This window comes from Taudactylus pleione, unplaced genomic scaffold (assembly GCF_031769625.1).
Source record: "Taudactylus pleione unplaced genomic scaffold, aTauple2 ptg000551l, whole genome shotgun sequence".
Classification (NCBI taxonomy): Eukaryota; Metazoa; Chordata; class Amphibia; order Anura; family Myobatrachidae; genus Taudactylus; species Taudactylus pleione.
Genome location: NW_028284953.1, coordinates 3633036 through 3645328, shown reverse-complemented (window position 1 = coordinate 3645328; position 12293 = coordinate 3633036). Strand labels below are relative to the sequence as shown.

The 12293-nt window shown below is 45.6% G+C and overlaps 1 protein-coding gene and 4 non-coding genes across 5 annotated transcripts in view; 2 read left to right on the top strand and 3 right to left on the bottom strand.

Moving 5' to 3' along the window:
* The window catches only part of LOC148483131 (hepatic lectin-like), a 41253-nt gene extending 35896 nt beyond the window's left edge, over positions 1-5357 (bottom strand). Inside the window, exon 1 of the mRNA XM_088452506.1 lies at positions 5246-5357. The gene's annotated coding sequence lies outside the window, so the exon portion shown is untranslated. The remainder of the gene's footprint in view (positions 1-5245) is intronic.
* A 6-nt stretch (positions 5358-5363) lies between these two features.
* TRNAM-CAU (transfer RNA methionine (anticodon CAU)) lies at positions 5364-5436 on the bottom strand. Its single transcript has one exon. It is a non-coding gene; the product is annotated as a tRNA-Met (tRNA).
* A 439-nt stretch (positions 5437-5875) lies between these two features.
* Positions 5876-5949, top strand: TRNAN-GUU (transfer RNA asparagine (anticodon GUU)). The gene has a single exon. It is a non-coding gene; the product is annotated as a tRNA-Asn (tRNA).
* Positions 5950-10913: 4964 nt separating this feature from the next.
* TRNAE-CUC (transfer RNA glutamic acid (anticodon CUC)) lies at positions 10914-10985 on the bottom strand. The gene has a single exon. It is a non-coding gene; the product is annotated as a tRNA-Glu (tRNA).
* Positions 10986-11891: 906 nt separating this feature from the next.
* TRNAN-GUU (transfer RNA asparagine (anticodon GUU)) lies at positions 11892-11965 on the top strand. The gene has a single exon. It is a non-coding gene; the product is annotated as a tRNA-Asn (tRNA).
* The last annotated feature ends 328 nt before the right edge of the window (positions 11966-12293 follow it).

Below are 12293 nucleotides of genomic sequence, written 5' to 3'. Positions count from 1 at the left end.
TCTGTATATAATGCTATACCAGTGGTTCCCAAACTGCGATCGATGGCACCCTGGGGGGGCCCCGAGGCACTTGCAGGGGTGCCCCTGGTTTATAGTCCAGTACCGTATCAAATTATTTGTGGTCCATGCCACCAATCATAAATAAGGGAAAACAGAGGTGCTACCCTGTTCCCTACCACATACCTAACCCTAAGGATGACATGTAAGCACATTTTACTTTATTAATCATTTTTGCTGCATTTCTCAATAAGAAACTTTACGCCTAGGGATGCCATGAAAATAATGCTGATACTATAGGGCCTCGTGATTAAAGAAAGTTTGGGAATCACTGTGCAATTCTGTAGAAATGTATTATGACAGATCCATGATAAGTGGTCACATCTAGTTGGTGATGGATCCTAAATATACAAGATGTTTTCAATATACAACACAGTCTGATCCAACTGCCAAAAATCAATGTGTCCATGGGAATGTTGACAAGAATGTTGGTAAAGACTGCTTTGGAGGACCATGCAAAGGTACAGTGGTCATGTACACAGAGATCACCAATAAATATACCTCCCATAATGACATTAAACACATTACAAAAAAAAGAAAACGTTGGTTTACAGCAGTTTGTACAGAGGCAGATGTACTAAGCTCTGGAAAGTGATAAATTGGAGAGTGATAAACTATGAACCAATCAGCTCCTAACTGTCATTTTTCAAACACGGCCTGATTCAGCAAGGAACGCAACTGCGAATGCAATAGCAATCACACACGCAGTTCAACTGCGATAGTATGCTAATCCATTGCGATCGCAATGCCGCTGCTGCACTACATAAGGACGCCCACTTTACTTAGCACACATCCGTAATGTTTAGCAGGACTGCGAAACCATCGGTACAATCGAGTACCATTGCAGCCTCACGCACACTTGCACAAGTCCTGACCTTACTCAGAAATTTCTAACTTCCACGCACGCCATCAGGCTGCGTAAGGCATCGCAGTGGATAATTTATGCACGCCCCTGTAACGCCATTTAAACGCAATGGCACGCCTGCTTACGCCCGATCACTCCCCCTTTACCACCCACAAACGGCACTTCCTGCCCATCACTCTGCGATGGGTCTGTGTAGTCACTGCGATTGCAGTCCTGATTGCAATGGTCAGTTCGCACACGCGCAATAGGCATGCACAGTAGGCAACAGTCAGCCGATTGCGTGCGTATTAGCAAATGCGTTGCTTGCTGAATCAGGCCCACAGCCTGTAACATGACAGTTAGGAGCTGAGTGGCTGGTAGTTTATCGCTCTAAAATGTATCACTTTCTACAGCTTAGTACATCTTCCCCATGAGGTGAGAGAACCATGCAGTGGGGAAGAAACTTGGACACCGGAAGTTGCTTGACATAAATTTGAGTTTGTTGCCAGCATGATTGAGATCTGCCCTCAGCTGGTAAAATGTGTGATAGGACGCAACCAACTGACCTAAGATGGCTGCACTTTGACTAAATGATATTCTCTAATTGTACATATTAAGCAGTACAGTTATGCTGTTATTAGATCACTAGCTTGTGTTGTGTGTTCCTTATGTTAGGCAAGGGTCCATCTCTGCACCTTTATAGTAAAATAGTGAACTAAAAAGACAAATGTAAACAAAAAAAAAAAACATATGCAAGGGTCCTGTTACATAATACTGGCAGCGCATGCTCTTAAAAGTCAGAGTTATTTCCTAGCCCCATGGGTACACCTCATCATGGGCCTACATCAGCGGTGCATTGCCGATATGCGCACAGTTGGTTGATGTTGGAAGTTCTGCGCATGCGTTCCAGTGGTTACCGCTGGGAGACAGAAAAAGAATTTGGACGCAAGAGCTGGGAATTTTAGTGGGCGCTTCCTGGTAGGTAACAAGGGTTTGGATAGGCAGACGCGGCCGTGATCTGGGTGTGTCACTAACAGTGACTGCGACTGAAGATGCACTAGTGCTGGCACAGGATGCCATGTTCACACAGACAGTGGACCTGATTCAGACCCGGTCGCAAGTGCTGTGCGCTCGCAACCGGGACGATGGTAGGCCAGTGCGCATGCGCACGACGGAGCGTGCTGTCGATGTTGAGTGACAGCATGCCCCCTTTGGTGGGCGGGCCGGGGGAGTGGCTGCCCAAACGGAGGCGTTCCCATGAGAACGCCTCCGTTTGGGGCCGGCTCCACTGACATCACTAGTGATGTCAGTGGGAGAGATTTTGGCTCTGTTTGAGCCAAAATCTCTCAGGGGCTTGCGGAAACGAGACCCTACCACAAGGGTCTCGTCGCAAGACCGATGGTCGCGATGGTCTTGACTATCGCGACCATCTTCCTGGCCGCTCGCTAAAGCTGTGGGTGGTCACCCACAGCTATGTGAGCGGCCAGGAGGCCGTTCTGAAAAAAAAACTGCCCGGTCCTGATTCAGAGCAAGCGCTCTGTCAGAGCGTCCGGAGAGAGAGTATGGCACCTACCGTACTGCTGGAGTAAGCTTCCATGGTGCGACCACAATGGTGCACTGATGATCCATCTAAAGACGCACCAACGTATCATACCAACAATATCAACGCCGCTGCTCGTGGGCGTCTCATCAGTGGCGGCATTAACATAAAGACGTAGCCGCGCCGGCGTGCGTCTCTGAACCAGGCCCCATATGTGCTATACCTCATTGCAGAATTGCATGTAAGTGCAAAGATCGCTACAGATTCATTTATACAACTACATTATTAATAACAGCAATATAGATATCTTTATATATGACAGCGCCATCAAAAGTCACATTTTTATTTTTAATGGAGAAACTTCAAAAACATTGGAATATAATTTTCATTTAGTGAATAACATGTATGAATCGAATCTCTATAAAGCAAGTTAGTGTTCCGTGTAGTGTTCCATGTGGGCATCACTCACCCACCATCCCCTGACTGCAATATGTGAGGAGTCATCACACTAACGCTGACATAGAGAATTCCTTTACTCTTCCCCATAGAAAGGTAAATTGCTGATAGCACCAGAACATATTATTAGTTTACTGGAATTTCCTCCACTTTTTATACAGATGTTTCCTTAGTCAGTGAGTCACAGATTTACCTCAGGCAGCAGATAGAGAGCGTTGGAGGGATTATCAGTATTTCTTGTTTACTTAATACATCATTAACATGGAGTATTAGTGATAACATCCAGTGGTGCAGTGCCCAACGTCTTAAGGTGCATACACACTAGACGATATGCTCCCTGAGCGATATCGTCTAGTGTGTCCCCGGCAGGCTGTGCTCAATGTCGTTCATGACATTGAGCACAGCCGCTGAACGATATCATTAGCGATATCGTTCAGCGCCGGGCTCTCTCACCCATTCCCTGACATGCAGCAACCTGACGAGGTCGTCAGGTTGGCCTGCATGTCAGCCCGATGAACGAGGATGACGAACGACCCGCGGGAACGCGCGTCGTCGTCATCGTTCATCTTTTTTGTGTTAAAAATGGACGATAAAGTGGACGACTGAACGATAACGATATCGTTATCGTTCAGTCGTCCACTTTAATCGCCCAGTGTGTACGCACCATTATTCACAGTATGGTGGCAATAAATGACTAGGTTTTATGCTGACACAGGGGCGTATCTATAATGCGGTGCACACGGGCCCCTGGGTCCAGGAGGACCCCCACCGTACACCCTGCACCCATATAGTCTTATACTTACCTAGCAAAAATCACTGGGAGAATGGCAGTGGCAATTTTCCTGGTGACTCGCGCATGCGCAGTACTGCTGTCCCCAGGAAAACGTTGCCGGAGCCATTTTACCGGAGACCCACGCATGCCAAGTAGCCAGAATCTACTGCCAGTGCTGCGCCACGGGACTGCTGGAGAGAGAAGGGAGCTCCCACTGAGCCTGTACACGGGCCCCCTCCTCTCTTGAAAAACCCCTGTGCTGACACTTCCTTTTCTGCTATAGGCATTGTATAACACCGAAATATGGGGAAAAACCAATCTCCAGACCTCTGTTTGCCATTTTCTAAGGAAAAATTATGAAAAGATTTTTATTATTATTATTATTATTATTATTATTATAATCATGTTAGTATGACTACTAATGAACTCAGGAGTGCCTATATATATTTCAACATACAGTACAGTATGCATTTAACAACAGGTCTACAAAAGAATCTTTAGTATGTAATAGAAACATAGGGAAGACAACATAGTCATAATTTATGCTGGGCATACACTACCAGGTAAAATGCCTGTCAGACCGACAGACATTTTATCTGGCAGCCTGCCAGCCGCAGAAGTCGCCGGCATACACTGTGAGAGAAATCTCACAGTGTATAGCCCGACATCCGCGCTCCGCCCCCGGGGGCGGAGATATTTCCCTGTTCCTTCCGTAGGAAGGAACACAGGAAATGTCTGTCTGTCGGCTGCGCTGGGCATACACTGCCCGATGCGGCCGACAGTTTACCCGCTAAATATCGCATCGGACGGGCATGCTGGACAATCCAGCATGCCCGTCCGAGCAATATTTAACCCTCGGTCACCCCCCCACACGCTACAATTATCGCGGCGATCGTCCCGATAATTGTAGCGTGTATGGCCAGCATTAGATATAAGGGTAAATTGTGTAACTTAAACCATCCTACCGATATATGAAACCCTGATAGAGGTGCACACAAGCGTCCTGATAGCCACCCCCTATTACCACCCAGACGCAGCCGCTGAAATTACCTCTGCATCTAAATTTGTTCTGTGCTCCTGGCGGTAACCATGGGGATCGCATGCTATTGGGCGCTTGCATGCATTATCGACACTGCCTGCACCTCTGAACTAGCCTCCATGCCTACAAGATCGATCCAAAATCGATGCCCATCCCTATGTCATGTGGTCACATCGGCTTGGTGAAGGGTCCAATCATATATACAAGTGTTTTCCCCTTTAACCCATACAGATCTATCTGCCCAAACTCAATGTGTCCATGGAAATATTGATAAGTATGCTACTGAAGAAGACTTGCTTTGAAGGACCCTTGTAGAGGGACAGTGGACATATAAACAGAGATTGCAGATAAATAGGTCTCCCATAATGACATATAAAATACATTTGTCTTACAGTAGTGTGTTAGCCAGGGAAGTGAGGCTTCCATTCAGATCACCAGCTATTCATGAAAGCTAGACTTTGGCCAGGAATCAGCAAAATTATAGTAAAGGGTGAACTAAAACACATATCAAATAAAAAAATGGAAATGCAAACATACCCTCATGATGAAAAGTCAGAGGCCATCCCTTACCAAGTGCTGCTAGTGTGAGCAGGATAAATAGAGATCACTGAATGTAGCAGCTCCAAACCTCTGTAACATGTCCTGTAAAAACAAGTGCCCCGTGTGAGGATCGAACTCACGACCTTCAGATTATGAGACTGACGCGCTACCTACTGCGCTAACGAGGCAGCTGAATTCATTTTGTGCACAGGAGTTTATGACCATAGAGGTAATGTAACTGTGCTATTGTCTGATACGTGGGTAGTAACTTAGACTGCCTCTGTGTTACAGGGGTGGAATACACAGCAGGACATTGGATGGTTCGTTTGTTCTTAAGAGCTCAATGGAAATAACTGGTTGCTGGGGGTTGTAGATAAAGTAACAAGAAAACTGCATTAAATACTCAAACTGGATGGATTAAAAAGCAGTTTGGGGCTCCCTTAGCAAGCACTGTCTTACATTTATCCATACCTGTAGATGAGGCAGGGCACTGCACCCTTATATGTGACAGTGGTGCCCTCCAAGGCGCTGTCAGCTTTGTGAGCTATTGTAAGTGTGATGTACAGTCACACTCCCCATTCCACTGTCTTTGCTTATGAGAAGCAAATTCAGAACACAGTCTCAGCAGTCTCTGTGGCGCAATCGGTTAGCGCGTTCGGCTGTTAACCGAAAGGTTGGTGGTTCAAGCCCACCCAGGGACGCAGAACTTTTATTGTAGTTGTGAAAATCTTATATTTTACATTCAGATTTTACAATTTACTATTTCTTAAAAGGTGAAAAATAAAAGCTGAAAATACATGTGTGAAAAAAAATAAAATAAAGAAGTTAAATAATAAACATGCTGTTTAAATAACATCATTAATCACAGAGGGCGGTCAAACCCTCCAAAATCCTGTTTTCGGTGGTTTGGGCTCATTTGTCTTATGCACCAAGCTTCGGAAAGCAAAGCTTTTCGCAGCCTAGTACCAGTGGGCAAAGCCAACATCGGATGGAGTTGCCCGATAGAAGCCTATGGGCTTCTTTTCGCATTCAGCAATGAGAGGATTCAATCGGTGACTGCAGTTGTTGATTGGGAGCTGCAGTGGCAGCCAACCATCCGCCATTCTAATGTGGCGCCTGTTGCAAGCCAATCGGAGCTTGCGGACCGGCAGCCAATCAGCAGCAGCAGCATCCGGTCCGCGAGCTCCGATTGGCTCATGACCAGCACCACATTAGAATGACGACCGGTGTGCTGTATCTCTAGTCCCAAGGGCTGCTGTGGACGGCTGCCTGCCAGTGGGGTTCCAAATCAACACCTGCTGATGCAGGTATACAGGGGGGCAAGGTAAGGGGCTGCTGGAGGACAGGGGGGAGGGTAAGAGGCTGCTAGAGGAGGAGGGTAAAAGGATGCTGGAGGGGGAGAGGATGAGGGTAAGAGGCTGCTGGTTATAAGGGGCATTACTGTGTCATGAAACCACACATCCTTTTCGAGAGAGTGAGAAAATGTCTTCTCTGTTCTTTGTTTTTTTTTTTCGAGGGCGGGGGGCGCCATTACTGTCTTGCCCCGGGTAACAAAAATCCTGGATTCGGCCCTGGAGAGAAACACATTCACATTGCAAAAAGAGCCTGCGTAGGCATGTTGAAATGGCATTGAATGAATCCAGAGGAAATATGAGTTGTCTTTTGGAACGCAATGACAATAAGCTACAGTAGTTAATAATGGAGTTTTGGGGGAAATTGCCAACACCACTCCCACAGCCCTAGTGTTTGGGTGTAGTGAAGCTTCGCAAATGTATTGGTCATTGGTGTGCTGTCCATCGATGGTTTCATTGGTGATTACCATTGATGGCACAAAACCATCAACGGGGAACTATCGATGGTTTCCAGCCCTCGGTGGCCACCACTGCTGAGGGTGAGGTGGGCCGCAGGCCAATCAGAATCAGGAGTGGGGCTTAGCAATTAGCAGGCCATTAGGGGGCGGGGCTAAGTTCCATGCCATCGGAAAAAAGAAAAACCATCGGTTCACAGATGGCAGAATACCATTGGATCTCTGCCATCATTAGCGAAACATTTTATCTGTTCCTGCCCTGTGAAGGAACAGAGAAAATGTCAGGCAGCCAGCACTGACAGTGATTACACTCCCAGATGCAGCCGACCAATGATTGGATCAGTCGGGCATATTCAGTCGGACATTTTGGAAGGTCCTTTTGCAAGGCATTTGTGAGTGGAGGGGATTACCAACTTGGGGTTGTGCTCTTGGTTAAAAAGTTGTCAATTCTTGGATTTGATTATGACTGGTCTTGTTAGAGGACTTGGCTTGGTAGTTAGGGGGTGTACTGTAAGCTGGTTACCCGCATCCCATTTCTCTTTCTGAAAAGTGGGTCTGGCCTTGATGACATGATGCCCATGATCAGGGTCTGCTGGCGCTGCGCATGTATACAATTCAAATTTTCACACAGTTGTGGGTGGAGTCTGATAGAGGGATTCCTGTCATCATGGCCAATACCACATAGCAGGGTAACACACATTTCTATCATCTTGCTTCCCACACTTGCACCTTGAGGCATACTTACCAACCTTATGGCTGCTTCCTCTGGGAGGAGGCAGCCAGGTAGGCACTGCGGGATGGCGGGACTCGGCGGAGGTGGAAAGAGCGGGGACAGAGTTTGGCAAAGGTGGATGAGTCTGGGGGCATGATGACACTCCATCTTAGCTCCGCCCCACGCTATGCAATGCAGAGATTACCGGCATTGTGGAGCGGGGGGCAAGGATACGGTGTGACACGATTCGATGCAAACCGCATCAACGGCTGTGCTCAAGCAAGTATACCTTGAGGACTTACCAACAATGATGCAAGAATCAATTTCTATAGGTAGGTATCCATGTGTCAGCATATAACTTCAGTAATCTGAAGTTTTCTTTCATCAGCCATGGCATCCTGGGGTCTTGGTGCTGGCGAAGTGATGGAAAGAGACCATGGGCGGGATGTGCTAAACGGAAAATGCGGTAAAAACCCTGTTTTCGGGGGGTTTATCGCATTTTCCCTATACAGTATATCATTACCTGGCCACCGGGTCTCCAATGCAGATGGTAACGCAAGCTTTTGCTGGCGTTACCCTATAGAAGCTTATGGGCTTCTAACACATCGCGCTGCTATGAGGGATCCAATCGGATCCCTCCCAGCATGCCCCACGTCACTCTGCACAAGCGCAGATGGACTCCAAGGTCATAAACCCGGAAGTCCACGGTACAGCGCACATCTCAAAGGACAGCTCTTATCTTTGCGTTATTGATCGCATATGTTAGTACATATGTGATCAGTAGGGATGCGATGCGATGCGATGCATGGCGGGATGTACTCCGCAAGGTTAGTACATCCCGCCCCAATGTCTCTTATAGCAGTAAATTAATCACCGGATTGGTCAACCAATTACTTTTTATGTGGAGACATTTGTGAACTTTGGGGCGTAAGGCGACTGCTTGAGTCACTGTAACTTTAAAGAAGTAAAAGTTACCAAGCAGTTGATCTATATTAATACATGTAGCATGAAATGCACCCTTTGAATAAAGACACATCACTTGCTTATGGCGCACAGCTATTATTTCTGTTTGGACTTTGGAGTAATTTGAATGGTGCAGTGAAACCTGAAGTGCAAGGTACCAGCCTCAGATCTGATGAGGCCAGGTGCACTCCTGGAACCACAAGCAGTGCCTCGCATAGTATCCAATAAACCAGGGGTTCTCAAACTCGGTCCTCAGGACCCCACACAGTTGACATTTTCTTGGTCACCCAGCAGGTGCACAGGTGTAGTCATTACTCACTGACACATTTTAAAAGATCCACAGGTGGAGCTAGTTATGTCACTTGTGATTCTGTAAGAAGACCTACAAAACATGCACCGTTTGGGGTCGTGAGGATCGAGTTTGAGAACCTGTGCAATAAACCAAACTTCTTTGGCAGAATGACTATTGTCCTTTGTAATGGATAATGCTCACATTAAAGGGAATATTTATGAAACACTTCCAGCTGCCATTTTCACAGCATTACAGAAATATTTAGGAGTGATGTCATTTATAAACCCTGTAACTCATGAGATAGTGGAAATCTCTCCTGCAGTCAGTACCGTTCACGGAAAATATTCCATAGTTCCTGGTGAACTGTGCGATTGACAAGTTCCGAACATAAAGGAATAGCGTCAGCTATCACTGTACTTCAGCCTCTGATCGGAGTTGCTGTTCCAGCAAAAGTTAAATAGTCTCAATACTTCATTTATTATCAGGGCTGCCATGGAGAATTGTGAGGCCCAGTGTAAGTGAATCAGCCCAGTGGTACAGTACGTGCAGCATAGAGCCGTGCTTACTTGCGGATGTGTGTAAGTCACTTCTAATTGAATCCACCCCTGAGTTTGGAGCAAACCAAAAAATATTAATTAACTTTGTATCTGCACAAACCATGTTGCAGTGCACGGGGTGCAAATACACTTATTGCTTTTACATGCAGGGCTTCTTTTGCATGTAGCCTGCCAGCTTTATTTTTTTCACTGCTATTTAGATGTCAGTTTGGACACGTCCCTCTCAAATGTAAATCTCTCTGCACATTTTGCATCTGCCCCACGTGAAGTGCAACACAGGCCCCCTCAGGTGTTAATACACCCCTGTATGGCACACACAGCAGGGTGTCACGGGCTACGCCCGTGTTAAACCTTGCTGTTTATCTAGGTTGGATTGCCGGGTCACTCGCCCCGGCGATCCAACCCTCACCCCTTTTACACCAAGGAGCTGCCCGGGTTAACCCTGCAATAACCCTGGTTTTAGCTCCGTAGTGCTGTGGGGAGAAATGCTCCATGTTCCGTTTACTGCAGGTACATTCCCTGCCTGCAAGGGTTAACTAGCCGGTATCCAGTGACATGGTCGACAGTTCCTAGTTTGACAGTCATAATGTCAACAACACAATGTTGATAATATAATGTCGACATGCTTCAACTTGTCGAAAGGCACCATGTCGCCATGATCAGAATGTCGACATAAGTACTGTTGGCATGGAAAATATCAACATTCTAAAAAATGCTGATGGTTAGGGTTAGGCACCACCAGGGTTAGAGTTAGGCACTAGGGGGAGGTTATGGTTAGGCTGCAGTGGGGTGGGAGGTTAGTGGTGCCTTTCGACAAGTCGAAGCATGTTTACATTATATTATCGACATTGTGTTATTGACAAGCATTGTGTGGTACAATTCTTCAATTGTATTGGTGGTGCCCCCCACAACATTGGTGTCCTGGGGCCCTCACAAACCTTAACCTGGCTCTTGGCCTCTCTGTTGGCTAAAAGTTGCCAGCAAGGCCCTGACTGAAATGCCTATGTCCACACCACAAAAACTGACACATGCATAACTTTAAATGAGGCTCATGATTCCTAAATCTACGCGATTCAGAATAAATGAAAAAAAAAAAAAAAAAAAAGAAGCTTACTATCTTAACCTTTATCCTTTTAGTCCCTTGGAAACAATGTACTGTCAAATAATTACTACAAATAATTGTTAGAACATTTAAAATTAAAATAAATAAATCAATATACAAATAAAAATAAACTAAAAGAAAATATAACAAGACAAGATGTTTGCAATAAGCTTTATCGTAATTATCAGCATGTACAACATTAAGCTAATATTTTGTGAGAAAAAAACACATATTCCCTGACCGGGAATCGAACCCGGGCCGCGGCGGTGAGAGCGCCGAATCCTAACCACTAGACCACCAGGGAAGCTGCTGCCTGCTTCTGCTCTATCCATATTACTGTAATGGAAACTTGCAGCTATTTACTATTCTTATGTTAGAACTTGGCATAGTTTTAAATATTTCTTATGAAAACCAGTGATCTATATAACTGAATTGAACTCTGCTGCATACTGTTGATTAGACCCAGCATAGAGTTATTGGTGGATATTTTCTGTGGTGCTGCAGGATCTCTATTGTATGTAGCTATAATGTGTGAGCACGTCTGCTCTGCCACGGGAAGCATTGCTAGTATGCCCCATTCAGTGTAGTCATCAGCAGTATACTATATTAGAATATGCTCATGTGGCTACTTTCACATTTCGCATGTATGAAACACAGTTGTTACTGGAAACTTATCAATAAGAAAAAGAAAAGAATAAGAAAAAAAAAAAAACAAGAAAAGAAAAAAAGAAAACTAGCAGAGGATGGTTTCGATCCATCGACCTCTGGGTTATGGGCCCAGCACGCTTCCGCTGCGCCACTCTGCTACATGTACAGGACTGCGTATTAGTATAAATGTATCAAATAGTTCATTGGAAGAACCTGAGTCGCCCTCCTCTTCCCTGGTTGTGTGTGACAGGAGCACAGAGTCGATGTCCTGCTATTACCTATATTTATATTAGAAGCATTGAGCAGCCATCCCCTTTTTAAATGATGCTGTCTGTCATCTACACTCCCAAAATCCTTCCTCTGTATTGACCACTGATGTTGCCTTCGGTCTCTGTGATGTGAGCAGTGTCAGATGCTCTGTAATTATATAAAGTAACAAACTGTCCTCCCCCTCTGTTGGCTGTTACAATGGTACGCTCCTCAGCACTATCAGACATCTAGAGCCCGAGGATTCCTTGAGGTTAGCTTAGGTCCGTGTGATTCAGCCACCTCTACATCAGCAGTCTCTGTGGCGCAATCGGTTAGCGCGTTCGGCTGTTAACCGAAAGGTTGGTGGTTCAAGCCCACCCAGGGACGCAGTTGATATTTTTACAGTTTAGTTGATCCAAAATTTTCCTGTTAGGTTGTTAAAAATGATAAAAGATAAATAACAACCAGTAGGCTTACATAACATATATTTTGTTACTAGAGACTGGTCAGAAATGGCATAAAATAGATAGCAGAGTTGATTCAATTGCAGCAGATGCTCGCGATGCGGCTTGCAAACAAATCGTCCAATCTTTGTCCTTAAATCATGTTCTTTTGGTTGCTGATCCTGTGGGGTGCATATAAAAATATGTACCATAACTGCTGCATATGCACGCACTAGATTGCGTCTATCACTTACAACTGAATCAACCCCATA